Raw genomic sequence first — 23,914 nt, 5'->3', positions numbered from 1 at the left:
TTAATTGTAATAATTAAGCACCAAGGGAATATTTTTAATTCATTTTCAAATGTATCAAAACTATATAGTAGATTATGTACATAGGTAAAGTTTTACATATGACAGAGTAGAAATAGGGATTAAAGAAGTGGATTAAAAAACTCGGCCTTCAGTTATTCAATCAGTAAAAGAAACTTTGTATCGATGTACAACTATATAACTATTGTAAATATAATATGAGGACAAAAAATACCGCTCTTCAAACATACATATTACATATTATGTAAACGTTTAAGGTTTATGTTAAAATTAAATATTCGAGAAACACAACTGATTCTATGAAAAAATTATATTTATCCACTAGTAACCAAAATAGTTTTGTAAAACTTAATAGAACTTGACGTACCTTTTGTTGAATGCTCAACTGCTAAAATATTTAAAGAACTATTATATAAACAGATTAATTCTACAGATTAAAGTTTCAATTTTCAAAAAGTTCTGACGTTTAAGTTATTTAAATTATTAAACCAGATTATTAATTCTAATATTATCAATGAGTATTATTGATCTCAATAAAATTTATTAGAAAATATCTATCGATATTTTCTATGTCTCCAATATTTAATTTATTCCTTTGCCGCAAATCGTTAATAATCTCACAATCAGTCACAACAGCCTTCATACATCCTATACAAATGTTTTTTTGTTAAAATGACATGTATTTTACAGCAGAATTAGTGTGTTCGAAAATCTGTTTCAGAGATGAAAAAAATATAACGAAATGTTAATATACAATGTAATGTTAATGATGTAGTAAATATTTCTTCAAATCTTCCTATACTAATACGTAAAATAGCTTTTTCTATATCATACATTGATAAATAGATATACTGTTATTCCTATTGCGTTGTTTAAGTCATTTTCAACTTAATTGTATTTTTAAGGGTTAGTTTAAGTTTGAATAAAATATGAAAAATTTCTTACTGATATCCTCATTTACATCTTATGTTAAATATCTTCTTAAATCGTTACAATTTCCTTCTATTTGTTAAAACGACAGTAAGATTGAAATATAAAACTACGAGGATCGCAACATAATTAATTAAAATTATGTTTTATTTGAATAAATATAGTCATTGGTAGCGTTAAAAAATTTTAGTATTGAAAACATTTGTGATAAACTATGTACAATAATATATAACTACCTGGTAGTAATATAATTATCATATACAATGTGAAAATATATGTACATAAAGCGGTACATGCTAAATACGTAGTAGTGATAGTTCTTCGTCCTATTACATGTAAACAAGCTTAGGTCATCATAACCTTGATGAAAATATTTCAAGATCGTTGATCAGGGTCGCAACCTTGTTACCGGGTTTTATGTTGTTGACATTACATACTTTTAGTGACATCAAAGAACGTCGTATCGTTTTATGATGTGCATAGCATGAACAAAGCATTACAGCATCGAGAAGTGAGACTCCAATGATATCACTGGCTTCTTTGGTTTACAGTGGCACATATACTTCAAGTCAAGAAAAATAAGTGAACGTTACACATAGTGCCTTTCCTTGAGCCGCAATCCTTACAGAACGAGGTCAGATCGAAGTTCAATTCGACTTTGACACGTATATATGCTTTTTTATTCTATAACTGCTGACACTTTAAGTCAGCACTGCGAAAAAGAAAACACTTTAAGTGTTATATACTGTAATATGTATGTATAACTAATGTAATAACGTATGTAATAACTAATATAATAACTACTGTACAAAGAATTTTTGTAATGAATGATTTGATATTTCAAAATAGAGTAAACTTTAATGTGAGCAGATACTACATTATTAAACAGTTTAATACATATCAAACTGAAGTATTTTAAAAGTGTCAGCTAAATATGTTTGAAATATAATTATAGAGATATATCTAATAGGATTTAATTTGTTTAAGTAATCAGGTTCTTCTATCCCATAACTATTTCAATTTTTAAGTGTTTATAAGTACTTTTTTCTTTTACGTTTATAATATCTAGCTATCAGTCAAACCCTTAATTCTAGTTATATGTTCTTAGCTACAGAATATTGAAGTTATAAATGTGTATTGCAAACACATTTGTATATGTGTATCAAAAATTGAAATAAACAGATTCAAAAGAAAAAGGAAGAAAATTGACAGTTATGAAAACCACTTGTAATTTTAGTATAAATTAAATTAAGTAAGACTGAAATAAGGAATACGCACGTTGCATGTAAAATTAACAAATTCTAAAAAATTTCACATATGTGACATCAATTATTCCACACTTGAGCATTTATCTTAATCGTAAAAATTGTGTTAATCGAATAAAGATACTAATATTAATGTAATGTAATAATACTAACAGTAGCAATAGTTCATGAGTTACTAATAGTATTAATAATTCATGAGTTACTATCAGTCTCTCTAGACTGTATAACTGCAACGAAAGTGAAGGGTTTGAAGCAATAACGAGACAACTGCAATACTTAAATTGTATTTATTGAAAGAGCAAAAAGAAAAAAAAAATACAAGTTTCATATTCAAAAATGCAAAAATCTATTACAACAAACACTAACTAACTATAAATTCATAGCAGTTTGAAAGAGTGATTCAATTTTGTTTAATTTTGAATTGGTTTTCATTAGTTTACAAAAATTACTGGGAAGTGGAGGAGTCTCCTTGATGCAACAACCTCGTCAATTCATAGACAATAATGAGAAATAACCTATAACTCCTTCGGAATTCCACATTTATCAGTCACATGCTCGCATACACGTTGCCTACGAAGTCAATCAAATGAACTTATCAAGCGATCACCTGAAAGTAGGAAGAATAGTAACGTTCGATGAAGAACGGAAGAGGAGGAAATGCGAATCTCGGTTCTATTATTCCACAACCGATAAACGTGTCTATAACTACCGAAAAATTTGTTTACAGAACATCAATGGCATGTGTTGCAGTCGTCGTTATCGCGTTTGTAGACTGCCGTGTCTCCAGTTTTCGCATGAACAATTACATATATACACATAATTACAAATATACACGACAGACAATAGTACCGATAGGAATCCACTATCCCAGACGACAACACGCGACGCATAAGTCGTGTTCTACACGTATGTACGACGCTTCCACATAACACGTATCCATGAACAATTTACGCAGGAATATACCCGTTTATTATCGTGGCAATTAATCGATCGAATAATAAATTAAACAGTGCTTACTTCGATCAAATTCAAAATAAGATATATAATTGAATTGAATAATTATTCAATTCAAAATATTACCCTATTTGATTTATGTAACTTCTTAAAATAATTATCATCTGCTGTTCGTACTGACTAATACGGAGAAAAATACTTGAATTAATTTTAACTTTTACTTTGCTGGCACAGCTCTAGCAAAATCACGTTTCATGAAGTATAAAAAATGTACATGCTTACATGCATAAGGTAAGAAAACATTAAAATTCTATTTCTCAAGAAACTATTACTGAAATATCTCACCATAAGAATCTTCGTATTCTAATTGATTTGATGAAAAGTTTCTTCCGTTTCATAAGGTGATAATAGATGAACAACAATTTCTCTTTTATATTATTTTATTGAACATGATCCATTTCGTTGTATTTCTATTATTATGTTCGTGCATAATTCAATAAATTAATATAAAACAAAAAACATTGTGCGTCTATTATTTCCTTATAAAACGAAAGAAACTTTTCGGACAACCTAATACATAGATCGGAAAAGTCTGATAAATAGAGCAGTAAATAAATAGTATAGCAAATTGCTTTTTTTTATTTACAAGTACTTTACAATCAATTCTCGCATTGAGAATTTTGAGTAAGTTTCTTTGGCGTGGCGCAGTGACATGGCTAATTATTTATAAACTTATTATAATTATAAACTAAAGTTAATAAACTTATTAACTCATTATAAGTATAATTTATAAATAATAATATTATAAGTACGTAAATATTACTTGTTAGAAATATCCAGCTGAATCTAGTGCTTAGGTTGAACGGATAGTGTTTTCTTAGCCTGCGGATCTGGTCAGATGTACCAAGTAATTTAGTAACTAGGGGGTTTCGATGTTTGTTAACTCTTTTGATATAAGTATAGCAAATAACAACGGAAACCAAGCATTGCAGAAAGCAACCTATAGAGGAATGAATAAGACCAAAATGAAAGGAACAATACGTAACTCGTGAGATATTGTTTTAGAATATACATTTGTTCAATATTTCATAATTATCTAATCTAATATTAAATCCATGTAAAGTACATAAAACGATTCTTCTACTTTCATGGCTTTACTTTGTAAAGTAAGTTGTTGCATAGTGTGCTGTGTATATTGCTATATATTTATAAAATGTGTACTGTATAGTGTTCTGTATAGTACAATGGCTGTCGAAAAAATTTAATGAGCTGCTATGTAATAGAGTTTAAGAGTGTTCCTGGTTGTTTTATGTACACGATTGTTTTGGAGGATGCATGTTACATCTATTTCCCCTTCACGAAAAAAGTTATAGATATTTGAGATTTGAATTTTTGGATAAATTTTTCAATTTATTCGTTTGCAATTTGGCTAAATGTGAGTCTATTTGTTTTCACAAAATTGTTAAAGGCAGTTGTCAATTATTTGAGAACGAATAGCCTGACTTCGGTAGTTTATTTACATGACAGCTCGTGTATAGGTATAAATTATTTCAGTTGTAAAAATAGTGTTGGAAACACACTATGAAATTGTTAAGATCTTTGGGGTCTCTGACCAATATATGAAAGATTAGTTTAATCCCATCGGCTAGATATAAATTTCTTGGATTTATTTTGGATTCTGTACAATATAGTTGAGTCACCTATGGATAAAAAACAAAAGTTGGAAAGACTTGTAAAGTTATTTACTTTGAAAAAATCTTACGTGATAAAAGACATTACACATTTAATAAGGAAACTAATTGCAGCATATCCAGCAGTAGAGTTGCTATAAGCAAGATCGTTAGAAAGAGAAAAAGTATTAACGCTATTATTCAGTTTGTATGATTATAATACGAGGATGAATATCCCTGATTCAGTGTTGAATGGATACACAAATTACCGGTAAAGATTAATACCATTAAAACTGCAAATTTTGTAATGTAACTTATACGGATACGTCAAATGTAGACTGGGGTCTATAAACAGTATAGATCAAATATACGCCTTCTGGGATACTATACAAAGAAATTTTCACATAAATTTTAAAGAATTATTAATAGCAGAATTGGCCTTAAAAATTGCTGCTTCTCTAAGTAACTACATTGGTAATCTCGAGAATAAGGCGGATTGAATGATCAAATGAACTTATCTTAAGTCAGGTTCAATCGGAGTTACATAAAAAAACCTCATTCGAAGAAATTACAATCTCACCGTAAAAATCATATGAATATAATTTGATATTCCAAATGGGTCCAACCTTCTTTTGTTGAACGATTTTAATTATCTACTTTCCTAAATATGAGAAACCCACAAGACGTGAACGATCAAGTGATGCGATATTCACTTTCGTTTACTTTGAACGTTGTAATATCTGGCGGACGGAAGGAGTACTACATTGGTAATTATAATCTCTTCGAACGAGGTATCTTCATATAATTGCGATCGAATTTCACTTAAGGTAAGTTCGTTTGAGCGTTCAGAATTCTCTTATATTACGTGCAAGTTTTTGCATCTTTAAATTTTCCATAAATGTACAAAGAACCGCAGTCTACTGGTTATATATTTGTCTAAAATATGATGTTTAAAAGGATGTATACAAGGAGTTGATAAGTTGTATACAATTTTTTCTACTCCTTAATCGCCTCTATTATCATCTATATTGTTTCATTAAAATTTTATAACTCTCATTATTAGTTCTGTGGAAATTAAGAAAGGATAAGAAAATATGTAATTGTACATATTCTAATTTGTAATTGTTTGTAAACAATTGTAATTTCTAGAGAGAAGAATATACAGTATGTCCTACCAAACTTGAGCATTTTAAATATCTGGTTTATTTTTTATGATAGACAAAAATGTCAAAGAAGAAAAATATTTTGTCTGAAGAGGAAAACGCGATAACGGCTCAAAATTTTTCTCAAAACTTTCTATAAATGTTAAAATACTTTTATGAGTCAACGTACGTATCTTAGAACATGTGACTGAATTCTTGACTAAATTTATCAAACATTTACACAATTTCTGATTATTATACGATTGACATAGGTTTTTACAAACACAATGGAGGACATAATTAAACAAATACACCCGAAAGATCATTATCTTCCATCTGCGTTTGAAAAATTTTATTTTATCATCCCCTTCGTAATTCTTGCAATCGTTGGATTTCATCCCTATTACGGAAATCATCGTCGATAATACAAATCGGCTGGAAAATTTGTATTTGTCGACCATTCGCTGCATGATTCCGCGTTTCGGTTCATTGTTCGTGATTACCACCTGTAGACAAGTGTAGTGATAAAAAACTGATTGATTTTTCGCGGGATGTATATTATACATTGTACTACATTTCAGACATTTCGATGTACACAGTAACGTTTACGCATTCGTCTACGATATTCGTAGAAATAGTGTGGCAAGCGTATGCACGCATGTCAGCTACATATTACGCGGCAGGAATCAATATTATCCAGCAAAATTTATGGTCTTACGTTGGCCGAATCATCGATTCGTGTAATGACCTCGTACGGCACAACTTGCTCGGTAAACGAGACGTCCCATAATACCGGATAGTCACGCATATCAACTAGAAGATTAGTAAGAATCATGTCTGTTTCGAGAAAATCCTCAGAGATGATTCATAAGCATCGTGAATCGTGACATAAAATCGAGAATTTAATTGTTAAAGTCATAATCACTGGTTTCCTTCTATACATTAAGTAACATTGTATTTCTTCTTGGTCTGACAGAATAAGGTATAAATATTAAAAAAGGATCCGTTCTGTGTTAAGAATCGTTTTATTAAATCTTGTAACCTAACCATTTATTAAAAATCTTTCACAAATACATATAAGTATGTATCTCGCATTAAAAATCATTTTACTAAATAGTGAACATTTTTTCCTTATGTATTTAAACATTTTATAAAAGCCTTTCACACATATTGATCAGAAAGAACATGTTTCGCATTTGGTATGAATGTAATGTAAGTCTAAATGATGAGTTTTTATGGTTGAAGAAATTAGACCTTTTGAATTCGATTGAAAAAGTCAAATATCAATTAGAAAATTTTTGAAAACAGAAATGTTATCATACCACATATTCAACATTGTACCACATTTTGAATACTCAATAAAATAATTCTTGCTAACTTCTCCAAAATAAAAGCAATTTTTCTAATAAATATTAGTAGTTCGACGTTCGACAATAACGCATATTCCACGAAATAAAATAAGGTCACTATAATACTATAGGTTAATAAAATAAAAGATTATTATCATTCTATTAAAAGAAACGAGCTGAGTATTTTTATGTTTGTGTTAGGAGAAACTTGTCTCAAATTGATTAAAACTGTTTAGTAATCGATCTATTTAATTTAAAGAAAGAAAAAGCAGCTAATACCTCTAACTGATTCGATGAAAACAGTTTATAACTGCTATACTATACTATATAAGCTTACGTGACTGATTCTGTTTATGTTACATATACATACATAATATGTAGCCATCTAATAATAACATTAAAATTTTTCATTTTTAAATATTATAAGCAAATTTAATAGAATCATACAAGGGATTGTAAATTACTGAAGAGAATTTTTATACACATACACGCACTTCCTGCCTCGTGTCGAGTTCTTTATGAACTCGAGATAAGAAAGCAGAACATCGCAGGAATAAACAAAAGACGAAAACGGAGACCCAATAAGGCTAAGCCAAACCAAGCTCAACCAGGCCAGCTGTGCGGCGCTAAATTGCCACAGTTCTTGACATAGTCCCTTTGCACATATGTGTTTCAAAAGGCATGTGGCCGGATTCATAATATACAATTGATCGCCAACTATGTTTTTTCAAAAAAAAAAAAATGTAATATATTCAGTAGATTTTAAACAGTACAGTGTTTAGGCCAACGACCACTGGTGAGTATGGTACACCGTTGGAAAGCTTATAAATAGAGAAGTGCAATAAGAATGATCACGACTACCGTAATCGTCTCATTTAAGAAATATAGGTGGAAATGTGTACAGCCGGTATGATGCAGGTGTAGGCTGCCGTTCGGTAGCGAAACGGCGCGATGTGGCACAGCAGCCGAAATCTAACCTCAATCTAACTCAATCTGGTAACGTAGTTCTTAACAATACGACACGAATGTTATAATAACACCAATCGTTACGAAAACCGACGATATTTAACACCATGAAGCATTGTAGTATTTATGATCGACAATTGTCACACAAATGTATCCTTCATCTGTGCGCGACATAACCTCTCTTGAATATTAGTGGCGAAATTATCTATATTTTCTGAATGGGACATTTGCGGTAGTCATGACCATCTTTGTCGGACTCTTCTACTCGTGAGCTTTTCAACGTAATGGTGTGCTATGCCCTTCAATGATCGTTCACTTAAAAGCAATGGTATTGTTAAAAATTTAATATTTTAAACTATCATTTTTACAATACGTGCGTTAAGTGTCTATCTGCACAAAGCAGGTTAATATGTATATGTTTATACGCGAATGATGAAAATAGTATTTAATAGAGAAGTGGTTACAATAAATTTTCCAAAATTTTGTTCGAAAAACGTATGTAGTGACAGTAGAAAATCTGTCTTTTCCGACAACTCGCAATTCTCATGACAGTGTCGCGTAAACTTGAGGGTTATATAATGAAAATAAGATAGCTGAGCCGTAACACAATTATTAACTTTGTTTTTTATGAAAGTTTATTTTTCACTTAATATTCACAATTGAGTATGCACTGATCAATCAGCACGCGACTGGTCTAAGGATAGAAACCGGTAAAGATATGTTGACTATTCTAATGATCGAGAATAAGTGAGTTTTAGTGACGACACTGTATCTGAGGAAAGCTAGGGGTGAGTGTGTCTAAAGACACGAGACCATCGGATTTGTTGGTTAGTAAAGTGATAATAAGAAGGTTCGTGGACCAGGAAGGGTTTTAACAGCCCTCGAGAGAAAGTTGCTAACGGAAGATACCGAACGCGAGAAAAATTAATTTTCCCGTGTCAACCCGTAGTAAACAATAAATGTAAAAGGGGCATTTAAAAAAAAAGATACTTGTTTTGTCTGAAGGACCTTATCTATGAAAAATGCCAAGATCCATGATGACTATTAAGACTATTGAGGCTACGCGCTAAGGATGCGTAGACATCTGGCTACCATCTCGCCCGTGGTGTGTGGTCTGGTCTCTGATGTGGATTGATGTTACAACAGCTACCTATCTGCACGAACATTTTTGGCCAATTAATTACATTCTGTTGGTCGAAATAACTTCTAACAACACCGCATTTTACGTCATTGACTTTGTATCCGAGAATTACGAAGTCAAATAAATTTTTTGTTTCTAGACGTAGAAATATTTCAAAACATTCTATCAAATGTTTGTTTTGCAGAATTTCCATAGATATTATTTGGGTAGAAATGCATAATAACGAACTTGCTACGAATCTTCTTTGAGTTTTACGCCCGAATTCTGTTCCTATTGCTATACACGAAACCTTCAATATTTTAAGAAAATTTTTTGAAGAAAATTATAACGAAAAATCACGCATATAAATAACTATTCTTTCCTGTTTTACTCTGTGCGAAAATGTTTTGAGAATAGAATGGCACAATTGCAAAAAATAATTAGCAGTGATTTATCACAGTGATCGCAAAGTCATAGTCACAGTCGTGATCAACTTCATTCACGACCGCGATTGTGTTTTGTTTATCTTTAGTAAATTTGCCCATTATGATTGTAATTCTCAATCTCGATTGAATTATTCCTTATAGAATACTTCAATATAGCTCACATAAAAATACTTGGATATAACGTTTTCTTCATATAACGTAAATTTATTCGATGCTGCAAATGAAAAATAATTCAATTTTCTTTTCTTTATCTTATGTCAGCATCTTAAAGAGTAAAATATTAATTCTTATCCCCCGATTTCAAATTCGTAATATTCCTTTGACATTATTAATGTAAAATATACAGATTATGTGATGTGTGCAGAAAAGTTACGCCCTCCAATCAGAAGCGATCAAGTAAAATCAGAAATTACTGTGAAAAATCACGGTAATTGGGAACGAACATGATCGAATCACTCGTGATTCACAAGTAACAGTTCACGCCACCTCTAGACGTAACGTGTTCAATAAAAGTTAGATTAGTATTGCCACGGACTTGGAATATTTAAGCTGATAACGACAAAAAGAAAAGCAGACTGAAATGGATTTTTACTTCTATAATAACTAAATTTACATAAAAAGTAAAATCGTTCATATATAATAAATTGATTGAATGGTAATTTGTTAGAAAGTAACAAACGTGAAATAACTGCATGAGACAGAATTGATCCAATTATTAGTAGAAAATTTATTATTTACACATAGTATTTATGGTTTTGTTTGATCACATCTATGCTTCTGTGCGTATCGATAAAATAATACATAACATTTAGAATTTCATGAGAAGTTTGGTTAACAATGAATACACTAAATGAATTTCACACAATTTACTTTAATTATTAGTCAATTATGTCTTTGCCAAAGAAATTTGTTCTTTTTCGCAGTGATGATAGATGAATGTAATGAATGAATTTAATAGCACTAAGAACATAATTATCTATGGTTTTTTTTTATTTAGTTATTTACATTCACAATTTGTCCGATTTAGACATTTGGTAGAATTGATTATCTATGTGAATTTTTATCAGAGTCATGTTTTATGAATTGTAATATGCGATATCAATTGCTCAAAGCTTGATCGGTATGTATAATGAATTGATTAATTGCATTAGTGTTCCGGTGATATAAATTCCGATCCGTGTCACGACGATTTTAATGATCATTTATAAGGCGAATAGTCGCCTGACATTATACGGCCTTGCTACCTATTGAATGCGCATAAAAATTAAATGCTCGACCGATTTATGTACTCATCCATCCTGTAGTTCGATCGTAATCTTACTGTCATGAAATGTTACCAAAAAATAATTGCATTAATTATAGTGTATATAGTATTACCAATATTACAATAAAGTATTTCTGAAATTCTAAATTATACTCATGCAGTGTAAACATAAAATTAATTCTATAAAATTGATCATATGATAATATAGAAAAATTAATCATTTATACTACTAGCAAAAATAATAATTTTAAATCTATATTAAGTGTACTCGCTGTTCAATCAAATTCCACTCTCTTGTATAATATCTTCAAGAAAAACAAAAATGTCACTATGAAAAGATTTAAACTGCGGAAAAAAGTAATTGTAAACTTAACCAATTATTAAATAGATAATGTGCAATATTGTATATTGTCACAAATATATACGACTCTGAAAAAAGTTATAAATTTTAGAAACAAATTTTTATACTGGAGGAATATTGGATAGTTTGTACTCTAGCATAGTTTGTGCTCTAGGGTGAACTTTCATAAGAATTAATCCTCAATGTTACACGCGACCCTGGGTGATGAATCGGTTCCTCCATTCTATACCACATATCTACTATTCTACGAGGATATTCTACAACGATGCTAACAAACTTTGCAAATTTGAGTGATTATTTTGAAGATAAAATGTTATATAAACACTAAATTAGCTCAGCTTCATTATTGAGATGTGATGGGCCGAAGTGCTTGCTAATTAATTAATTAGTTAAGCTCTCACGCAAGATAATATATTATATGAAGTCAAAGAAGTCCATAAATAAAAATTTTGATACACATAGGTCAATTATTAGCAAATAGATAATAAATAAAAACGTCAATAAAGCTGCTGTTAACATACCAATGAGTTTGTTGATACTCATGATTAGTATATGAAGTCAATGGAAGACGGTTATTTACGTATAGATATAAAGACATGAAGTAGTCATTTTGAAAAACATATGCACTGTTCTGTCGTTTTGAAAGAAGCATTTGGGAAGAGCGTGGATCTATAATAGTTGACTACTTCTGATAGATCCAAGAACAATAAGAATAATCACGTAAATATATTGGTCGAAAGTTTTATATCTACAAATAAAATTGTAGCGAATCAAGTTACGGTGAGCGAGCAAGCAGAGTAATTATGTATTCCACTTATTCTCGTATCGTCCCAAATACTATTTTCTGAATGATGAACACAAAATATCAGTTTAATCAGGTGTTTAATCAGGTTTTATCATTTTATGTAGTATTTTGGCGTTCGCGTACATGTAAATTTATTCCTCAATTTATTTTTATAGATGATAGTTCTATGAACAAACATATCGAAGTATGTTCTAAAATTAATAGAAATCATCGTACATATTTTGTAAACAGAGGTATTAAGTATACATGCAATACCTTTCTTATGAAAACGTCTCCTATAACTCCGAAACTAGTGATATCTGCATCCATATTTATCAAGACATATTTATTTGCTTTGGTGAGTACTGCATACTCCTCAAGTTTGATTCCAACTTCTTGAAACTGCTCGCATACCATTTTTTATTTCGAATAATATTCCGACCATGCCGGAAAGAATTAATTATGTAACACCTTGCATACTTCACAATTTCGCTATATTTCTACCACAAATTATATATCATAATGGTACTCACAATTGATTCGGTTCAGTAAGCACAACTGACTCACGCACACGTGATTCAAGGTCTCCCGTGGTCTCGTTAGGCCACGATGACTTTCGTTAATCACGATAAACGACCGGTGCCATATTCCGTGGCTAATAATTAAGTTCCCTCCGCTGACGGAGAAGATGCACGCCGGGCCGTTGGAACGTCAAAATTCACTCTCGTTACCGAACTTTGTACCGCTCCCAGTGGCACTAAACACTATATCCCGTAAACCGTAAGATAGCCCCAGCGTTTTAGCGGCAATCCAATTTGCCACGATCGATGCGACGGCAGCCACGTTCGTGCCGGGCTTTCTCCACTCGTAATCCTGTCCTGCATGCTGCAAATCTTTTGGGAACGAACAGACGCCATGAGACTCGTGGCAACCGTTCGCCTACAACGCAATCTGTTCTTCATAGTTTAACTGCATGTATAGCGAATTACAACAGATTGGTGGAAAAGACATATTGAGGTCATAAAATTGGCGCATTATTAAAATTTATATATTTCAAAAATCAAAATAATAATTTGAGACATACAATAAATCCGAACATTTTTATAAGTCTCTTATGAATATATTACGTTTATTATGTTAAACGTTATGAAAAGTGTAGTTAGCAATTGTAGTTAGCACTACAAATGTAGTTAGCAATTGTAGTTAACTACTGCTGTAGTTAGCAGTAAGTACAGTAGGCACGACTGCCATGGCTTGGCCAGAGATTGAAATTTTAACGAGTTTGGAGACCGATCATGAATGTATTGATTGAAAAATTAGTTTTGGGGAAGGAAAGAAGGAAAAGGTACTTTCTTACAAAGGTATTGTTGACTATGATTCGCGTATCGTATTTTTAATAAACGTGATGCAACGCCAGAAGTGTTATCGCTGGGGAGGTTCAAGGGAGACTGCTGGCTCACGTGTGGAATATGTGTGAAAATTGGTTTGTAATTCAATAAATGAAGTGAAGATTGGGATGTTTGGAAAATTTATAGCTGGATTTAAAAGAAATCTAAAGGCATTACTTTTATAGAACTGTTGAATAATTTTTATGTATCTCCCTCTTCAGTGCATTTTTGTTATTTCTGAGTTACTTCATTAATATTTTTTCTGTTAATGCTTCGTTTTATAAAATAATTAATTCTTCTAAGTATTTTGGAGATTTTTCACGTGTTCAATTTGTTGTCATTAAAAAACTTTGGTAAGAATCAGATTAAGTGATAATGGAATCATGTCCAATGAAATATGTTCAATGAAATAGATGGATGAAATAGTTTAGACGAACATTATGTGTCTCCTCTTCGTCGACATGTGAAGCTCGATAACCAACTATGAGCAGTATTTTCTTCAAATTGAACGTTTCGTAATTGCACAGAAGACTTTAACAAGAATTTCCAGTAAATAATTCCTTTCGAATTTTTCTAATACATTAAATGTTAAAGTGCTACAAACTTTCCAAATCCAATATCTTTTACAAATTTTAATGTGGTGAACAAAGAGGCGTATAGGAATACTGTCCAACGAAGCAGATGTTCCTACATTTACGAACTCCACACTTCGCGCGTATTGTGGCCAAACGGATCCTTTGTGCAATTTGCATTCACTCAATATAAAGAATGATATTGTTACGATCAATGCCAAAACTACAAAAACCTTCACCAACACCATAAATATATCTCCAAATCAGAACAAATGGTTAGTCGAAAATCAAGAGTCAAACGATCTTAACGACAATCTTAACTGTCCGGTCCAATATTGGCAACGCATGAATAAGTTAGCCGCAACCATTGTAGTACATATACAGGGTGGTTGGTAACTGGTGATACAAGCGGAAAGGGGGTTATTCTACGCGAAAAAAGAAGTCGAAAATATAGAATAAAAAAAAAAAAAAGTCGAAAATATAGAATAAAAATTTTTTTTTAATTTTTCCATCGAGACAACGATCTACAGTGAGATCCGTTATAACGAGACGTGATAAAGTACACGCGTACTGAAAAATATTTCGAAAATATTAGTACACGCGTATTTGAAAAATTTTTTTTTTAATTTTTTTAAAAATCTACAGTGAGATCCGTCAGTGAGAACGAGACGTGATAAAGTGCACGCGTATCGAGCGAAAATTCAAAGTCGATTTTCTCGAAAACAAAGCCTCGAACGAAAAATTTTTATTCTATATTTTCGACTTCTTTTTTCGCGTAGAATCACCCCCTTTCCGCTTGTACCGCCAGTTACCAACCACCCTGTATATATATTTGATATGGCTTGAGTAGATGTTACGCATCTGTTTCATATTCTTTCGTTGTGCTTGGAGTCAATACGATATTCCTGTTTCCCTTCCTGTATGCGAAAGCTTTTTAGTTACGGCTAAACAGAAACAAAAAGTGTGGAGGTAGAGATCCTGAGGAAAAAGTTAAAAAAGTGGCAGGAATAGATGGATATTCGACAGATCAAATAGCGAAGTAACAGGTCGGATACAGATCATGACGCCACTAACGATAGCAAATCAGCTGAAGATTACGATGTAGAGGGCAGCGAGGTTGAAGAAGGGAAAATCGACATAGTGCGAATAAAAAATCTCAAAGAAAGTATTACGAAATTCTGAACATTCTTTATAGCATTCATCGAAAAAAAGAAAAGACCGGAAGACGTGTTCCGATTCTCGAGCAGCGTTGAGTGCCCACCTCCTCCCTCTTAAGGAGAATTCTACACGAACGCTCGCATGACCTGCGTACAGAACAGTACAGAGCTCCCCTGTCTGCATTGACGACCACACAGGCACTCGCGTGACATTTGGTATGTACACAAAAAGAGTACAAAAAAGAAGAAGAAAGAACGGTATCCTACGTACCTGTACAGGCTAGAGAGAATTTGGGGTTTTTCTGCCCTCTTCGTTAAGAGATAGATTACCACATAAAATATAATAATACAGAACAGTATACGCTCGCATGACGTATATTGAGGTCTCAAACAAAAGAATATCTGTGTTATAGATGACAAGGAAAATGTACAAAACAACGAAAACGTCAATGGGTACACCGCGAAAGAAGAACCGTTGGGCACTGAGCTCGAAGAAATTCTAAGAAAAAGCCCTTTAGCCTCAAATACATTTAATAAAAAACGGCAGCCCCTATCCACAATAGATGGAAATACTGGTGCCAAAACGGAATCCGGTTCTATCGGAGAAATACCCACGTCTGGCGAGGTTAGAAGTATTGAAAGTTAACCCATTGATCTCCTTGAAGTTGAACAAGAGACAACAATTACAGCATCAGTCATGACTACTATTGACTGAGCCATGTCTGCCTTAATCGAAAAGAGAGGAAGCATACACAATGTTTCTAATTGGGAAGTTAAGCGGCGCTGAAAGTTAGTCGCGGACATAATTTATAGGCAGACGAAGTCCAGAATCACATTAATTACAGCAGGAGTAGGTAAATTCTATTCAGAAAAAATCTATCAGACAAAATAAGAGAAGTAGAAAGCATCGATAGAAAAAGACAATGACCTAACTCTATAAAGAAGTCGAGCACTAATAAGCTTCTGATACCTCTGACATCAAGACAAGATTTAAATTCAATGAGGCTGCGGTGAGGGAGACTGTTCCCCAATCAAGCGAACCCCTCACAGGACGACCCACGTCATCGATCTCAATCAAGACCAAGATTGTTATTCAGAAACAAATATCAAACTCAGTTGACAAATCAAATGTCCCCATACCAGAGCTGCAACGAAAGAAATCAGGATGGATGCAAAATTAAATATAAGTACTGTTGAAAATGACAACGTGAATACGTGCTCGCCATCCATATGCAGATGCGTTAGTTAGAAGAAATAGTAACTAGAAGATAATCCTACTTGCAATCGATAGATTTAATCGATTGGCTTAAGATGCTTTTTTATTTTTATCCCTAGTTTTTGTAAGCGCGTGCAATAAAGGTTTTTTTGGCTCACAACGGTGTGATAGATTTATCCATTCAATAAAATAATAACTATTGTGATCCTACCTCTGAGTATAGAAATAACAACAAGTACAAAAGCTGGTAAACCATTGGCAGGAAATAATGTCATATAACTGTTTTAAATTGTGTTTAGGGATATAAGGTAAGGTTTGAGATAGAGGTTATCCAGAAAAAGATATTCCAAGGTACACTAGGTCAGTTAGACCACGAAACATTTCAACAAACTATTAATTCGCTTTTAATGAAAGGAGTAATAGAACTATGCAGAGCGAGCAAAACATCAGTTCTTACCCAGCTACTTCCTACGCCAAAAGCCAGATGGTTTGTTTCTTTTTATTCTAAATCTAAAGAAATTGAATAACTTCATCCGAGCCGATCATTTTGAAATGGAGGGTATACGACTGTTAGAAAAAGTAATTATCTTGCAATATCTTGCATTATCTTGCAATATGTAATGACTAGGAAATTTTCCCCATTCACATGCCTACCCTTCGGTCTAAAGTTAAGTCCATCTATTTTTATAAAAGTACTAAAATCTGTTCAATTGTCTACTTAGACAGTTACGAGGCGTGTAAAACGAATATCGCAAGGACGACAGAATTGCTGCAGTCTTTAGACTTCCTGATTAATGAAAAAAAAAGTAGTATAATTTCAACCGATAGGTGTAAATTTTTAGATCTAATTACCAGTATCGAACTACCTGGAGGCAAATAGAAAAAATTTAAAACCGACTTAGGATTATTCTTGGTTAAAAAGACGCGGTCAACCTAAGAATTTGCACAAATAATAGTTTAATGATACGTCGGATTTCTAGAGAAGGAAAATATTCCAGCATTAAGAGCAAATAACTTCGACCATAAGAAAAAGATTCCTGTAGAGTTATTCTATCTGACCTAGCTTGATGGGTTAGTAGGTTGCCAGTAGCGCAGAAGGGTATCAGAACAGCTGACTGTAAAAGGGAAATTTATGGGGACGTGTGAAGCACGAGTTGGAGAGCAACAGATGGTTCCAATAACATCTCCGACTTTTGGAACGAGAAACAGAGAAGATGTCACGTAAACTATAAAGAACTGCTAGCAGTGCAGTTAGCTCTAGAATCTTGCCAATGGGTGCTACTGAAAATTTACAATGCAACCATAATATCTTACGTGAATAGGATGGAGAGATCTCCCTCATATAATAAATTAGCAAATTGATTTGACAGTGGGGGGGGGGAAGAGAAAAATCTTATTTTGAGTCATTTATTGCGTCGGAGAATAATAAAGAAGCAGATGCTCCATTCAGTAGTAGCATTATGAGAAACATCTTCATGTGACCTCGCGGTGCACATCGGGTAACGTTAATGTCGGCAGCATGTTGATTTTGAATGGTCATATATATACATATACAGGATCTAGCCGAATAACATGTAAAAAGGGGCATGATATAATTCCTTGTGGAAAAATAAGAGAAATATATAGAATGAAATTTCTTCATTCTTGGCTTAGCTTTCGAGAAAGTCGAGGTTGAAAACCTATCAAGTATAGTTGAACATGGATAATTCCAAACTGGACAAATCTAAGTAATCGACACGAGACAATTGTATACGTGAAAATAAATCGAAAATGTACAATAAAATTTTTCCGTTTAAGGCTTTATTTTCAAGAAAATAGTTTATACGTTTAATAAAGAATCATTCTAGTACATGCATATAACAAAATTTTTTAATTTATTTTTCTCGAAAACAAAGCTTCTTGAAAGAATTCCAACATCGATTATTTAATCCTGTTCAATCAGGGAATTATTCAATCCAATTCAATCAGGGATATGTCGGAAAATCCCACATATATGTAAATCGCAAAACTTTTTCACATTAATCTCAACCAGACAAAATCGAATACAAGAGAATTAAATGAATTATATTATAATAATACAGATTAAATAAAATTCAATATGTTTTGAATAAAACTCCAAGATAAATTCAAGATATTTGAGAGGTCATTTTACTGTTGCACCCTAAAATAATGGGAAACCTAATCGGTAGGAATAAAATGTTGATTAACAGCAGCTGCCAGCAATCAGTCACCTCCGATTAAAATCCTCTCTCGAAGCTCGTTCTCTGCAATTCCAACGCTTTCAGCATGATCCGAAAGAATGTTTGTGGTGAAATGGTATTCTTCGTTAAAATGTACGCACCAAGAATTCTAGGTGTTTCCGAAATTGGCAAGTATCATTTGTTTTCTCTCTTAAATCAAGTACCTTTTCTTCAATTTAGTAGAAATAGAAACGAAATAAATCAAGGACTTAAAAATTGAATAAATATTTTTAGAGAATTCCTGAGAGAAGATTTTCGATTTAAAGAAAATTTATTTCTGTCCTGTATTTTGTGAATTTTTGTATTACGCTGTATATATATTTGGGATATTTTTATTATTTAATATATTTATGGTTGGTCGAATCATCATTACCTATATTATTACTAACAAATAATTTTCAAAAAGATTTATTTTTGCATTCTGAAATCTATTATAGTTTCCAAAATTTTATGATTTTTAATTTACGTTCAAATTAGTGTACATGATTAGTAAAATAATTTCATTATGTACTTTTAATAAAATCGAGTACACACAGAATTAATTCGCGTTTATTTTAATTTGGCTTTTAGCTGCCCAAATTGTCTACTTAACTTGTTTAAAAATACAAAAATATTATAGAAGGAAAACTTAATTACATATTACACATGCAGACTCAGATATTTTTCTTTACAATGAAACCATATTTTATTTAAGAATATTCTTTCTTTCCTGTTTCATATACTGCTGTATGTTAACGAAACACGTATTATATTTGAGATGTATAAGCATTGCGATCACGTAATACAAGTACGAGTCATTTTTCTTGTATACTTTATTAGTGACACATGAGGAGTATAAGTCATAGTACATTTATTTACAGTTAATACACCTAAAATAAGCATAAATGAGTATTGCAATTACCAAGTGAAATTGATTCTGATTAACCAGGTCTATTGTTAGAAAAATTAAATTATACCATATTCTAAAGATTTAATTACAGTTTAAGATTTCAAATTAGCGAGACTTGCTAATTTTAATTAGACGGGAATTTCTGTGACTTATTGATAAGAATGTATATTATTGCATATTTTACTATGTCAAATGCTATTTATACATGTCTAACTTTTTTTCTTTAATTTTTTTAATATTTTGAATGTGAATTATGATTTATATACTTATATTTTACATATAAATTATAAAATAAATATAAATGTTTTTTTAAAATATTAGAAAAATTGAACTCCACGTTTATTATTTTATTATGTTATTTTCCACACGCAAAATATAAGAAATTTTAATTAAAAAAAAAAGTCATTTCACTGAGAAAACTATACAAGTACACTTCGCAAATATATCATAATTATTCTGATTATAATGACGACAGAGTAAAGTTTGGTATAATTCTTTTACCTAACAAAAAATATGATGCGTTCTAATTAGGTGACTCATATCGCTCTTCTGACACAAAAAGAGGTAATAATTAAGCAGTATGTCGTTAGACTGAAATGCCATTAATGATTCTTAACAGCAGTCGAACAACTGATATTTAATTATATGTTTCCTTTTAGATTGACCCAACTTCCTTAAATTAATTGTAATCATTCCATATTTCGTAATAAATTGAAAATATGTTATATAATTTAGATCAAGAATTTCTTAAATTATTTAAGTAATTAATAACGAATATTACTTAATTGATTTTGTATAAACTTTTTTATATGAATTGAAACAATATACTACAAAATTCATACAAAAAATTGCTATTGTCAATTAATTTAGGAGTTAGCTCTGTTTTTATGTATCTTTCTTTGTAGCTTAGCTTAAAAGAAAGTTACGTTCCCGTACAGTAACTACAAGACGATGCACTACAATCCCACGTATATTTCTTTTTAAAAAACAAAATTGTTTATATTCATTTAAATGTGCTGTAATAGATGAAGTCACGAAAATTATCAATAACATTCCTTTTCAATACTTTTGCGAGTTATATATCGTCTTAATTCATACAAAATAATCCATGCACTATTCTATTATGAAGGCGTTCTTTGAAAAAGTTTAAAAATAAATTTGAAAAAATAAAACAGTATATAACTAGGGAAAATGTCCATGCCTGTATTGTTATTACTTTTTTAAATTTATTTCGCCGATGACATACTGAAATAATATTTGAAATACCAAGCAATTTAAGTCTTGAATTTCACGATACATAACACAAATTTCTCAAAATGACACAAGCATTTAATATAGTTTTTCCAAGTATCATTAACTCTATAATCAAGAACTTAGAAACGAAGAGTAGTTATATATAAATAAATCATTTATGTTTCCTTGAAAACTTTGAAACTACTATTTTAAAGTTATAGAAATTATGGAAGCTATGGACACTAACTAACCGGAAAAGATCTCATTTACATATGGATGATTGATACTGACATTAATGAATATTTTATATTCAACGGTTAATTTTTTATCACTTAAGTAAGATTGCAGAAGTAATGAATGACATAATAGAGTTACTAACAGATTTCATTAACTCCTTTTAGAATTGTTTTGCAAGAAAATTTTCAACAAAATAGGATTGTACTATTTTAAAGATAAGGATTTTATATATGTACATATGTGTGAAAAGAGCACGTTTTAATGAAATAATTTAGAAAGAGAATTTTTTACCAGAATACAAAATAACATAAAAAGAAGATTTCCAAATTACAATTACAACTATTATTCATTAGCCTATATTTATAATTTTAATATAATTATCTTGATATATACAAAGAATGTATGATAGACATATTAAATATTTTCAAATATAATCACCCCAGTAAATTATCTTTCATGTGTGTAACTTAACTCTATGTCCCTGATATGTATTCCTCTTATGTATATTTTCGTCATATTTCAAAGACAATCACTTAAGAACAATAGATAATTATTTGAAATAAAACGCAGGAAAATATCTATTTTCCTTTAAAGTTCAAAAACTTGCGAATAATTATACTTATTGGTAAATATAATAATTGCGGATTATTTAATTAATCTAATATTAATCTGTGTAAAATGATATCGAACAAAAATAAATGAAAGAAGTACTTATATCTATGAAATGTTCTCTACTTATCGATAAATACACGATAGTATACTATCATTTCTATTCAATAAAACGATAGATGAATGGAACCATTAATGAAACTACAAACAACCTTCTAAGTAAATACTTACTGATATATCTACTGACTACTACTATCTCGTGAATGTTGCATCATCTTTCACGAATTATGTGATTTCCTGGCATTATTCTTTTTTTTTTTTTTTGTAAACGAAATATCATATACACACTATGAAATGTACGTAACCGTACATTAGATACAATTGATTATTTTTGTTTATTTCTAACTTATATCGATACTCTTAGCTCTAAGCTTAAGACTTTGATACTCAATGACTTGATATCTCTAGTATGTTTGTAAAATATTCTACGCGCAAAATTTCATAGTACAATCAATACTTCTTAAGGATCTATGATATTTTAAGTATAAACTCTAATCAGTGCGAAGTATACTAAAACATAAATGGAAGATAAATAAAATATAAGTAAATTTTATTTATATATTTCATTAAAAGTTATTATTTCTTAATTTCATATTACCTCATTATGTGTCGAATTCTAAATAAAACACTCTCCATGACCATTTAAAACTATTATATCTTTGTAATTTAATATGAATTCATTATGTAGTACATTCTAAATAGAACATATTGATTGTTTGAAAGTACGTATAAAATGACTGGATATTCATTCTACAAATTTACATAATACATCCAACATTTCAGTAAAAACATTTAATTCACTATGAAACTAATGAAAGAAGATATTAAACATGATCTGACAGAACAGTCTCCGATACTAACATTTATTAATAAACTGCGGATATTTATAAAATAAAAGAAATATCGTGAAATATAGAACTATACTATTATACACTATAATATTTAGTAGGTAAAACGATTCTTTTCTTAAATGCTATTTCATTAAGCTTTTCAAACCACATTTTCCATTCAATAATAAACGCAACAATATAATAGTATAGACACTTATACATTCAAGTTTGAAAAAATACTAATCATAGTTTTTAAGATAGAATATACATATTTTTATAACGAGACTCTATGCCCTAATAGATTTCAATCATATTAAAAAAATCATAGAAATCTTTCGTTATCTACTTTCGTATTGAAAATTATCGTTATCTATTTTCAATGATTCATATCTTCGAATCTATCAAGTTACTCACTTTTCCAAGTATCTCTTATTTAAAATACTCTTTCTTAGTCGTCACAAGTGATATACAAGTTAAAAAGTTAACAAAAAGGGATATATCATATTTTTCCCGTATGCCCTCCATTCATTAATCAAGTTTTTTTTTTAAATCATCTAAACGACACTAGCAAATTTCTAAGTAAAATCAAATATTCCTTATTCTAAGAAGATATTCTACAAAATCGATCACTTACGTTTACGACGAAGTAGCTTCTCGAGATAGATCGATCCTCGCTGATACTCTTCTGATCGAAACTAGTTGTATCCACAAGATTTTCTCTGTTGCACGTTCTTGGTTTATATATTTCTTTTTTCAAGCACTCTATAACATGTATTAAGCTTCTTGGAAAACTTTGTCTGCCGTATGTTGACGAAACTGAACACTCGCGAATTGGTTCGCGACGAGCACGTGGATATCGTGCGAATTCGTCGAATCGGCAGTACCAGTACGATCGATCGCAGTCGAGGTGTCACTGGTTCGGCACCGGCGAACATCCTCGAGATTTATAAAGCCTCGTCCGCTCTCTGACTTCGCTCCGTGTCGTCCGGCTCGTTATTATTCCCCTGCCAGCTAGCTGATTCCCCCGCCAGGTCCGTGTGCGAGCAACATTCTACACACTGTGTCATACATTCGCTCGAAAGCGCGAGATCATCAGCTCCCGCGAGAAGAGTCGTCTTTCGCCTTTGATACTCTCCTTTAATCTTAATTTAATCCAAAATCTTGCGAGATCGGCTTGGTACCCGATGATTTAGAATAATATTGTTTGAGCGAGA

At 31.3% G+C, this 23,914-nt stretch overlaps 1 protein-coding gene across 1 annotated transcript in view; it reads right to left on the bottom strand.

Moving 5' to 3' along the window:
* LOC100744887 (trichohyalin) overlaps positions 1-23,662 on the bottom strand; it is a 143,812-nt gene extending 120,150 nt beyond the window's left edge. The window contains exon 1 of the mRNA XM_003487640.4: positions 23,335-23,662. The gene's annotated coding sequence lies outside the window, so the exon portion shown is untranslated. The remainder of the gene's footprint in view (positions 1-23,334) is intronic.
* Between the last annotated feature and the right edge of the window lie 252 nt (positions 23,663-23,914).

The sequence above is a fragment of the Bombus impatiens genome, unplaced genomic scaffold (assembly GCF_000188095.3).
Source record: "Bombus impatiens unplaced genomic scaffold, BIMP_2.2 scf_0191, whole genome shotgun sequence".
Lineage (NCBI taxonomy): Eukaryota > Metazoa > Arthropoda > Insecta > Hymenoptera > Apidae > Bombus > Bombus impatiens.
This window is presented reverse-complemented; position numbering and strand designations above follow the sequence as displayed.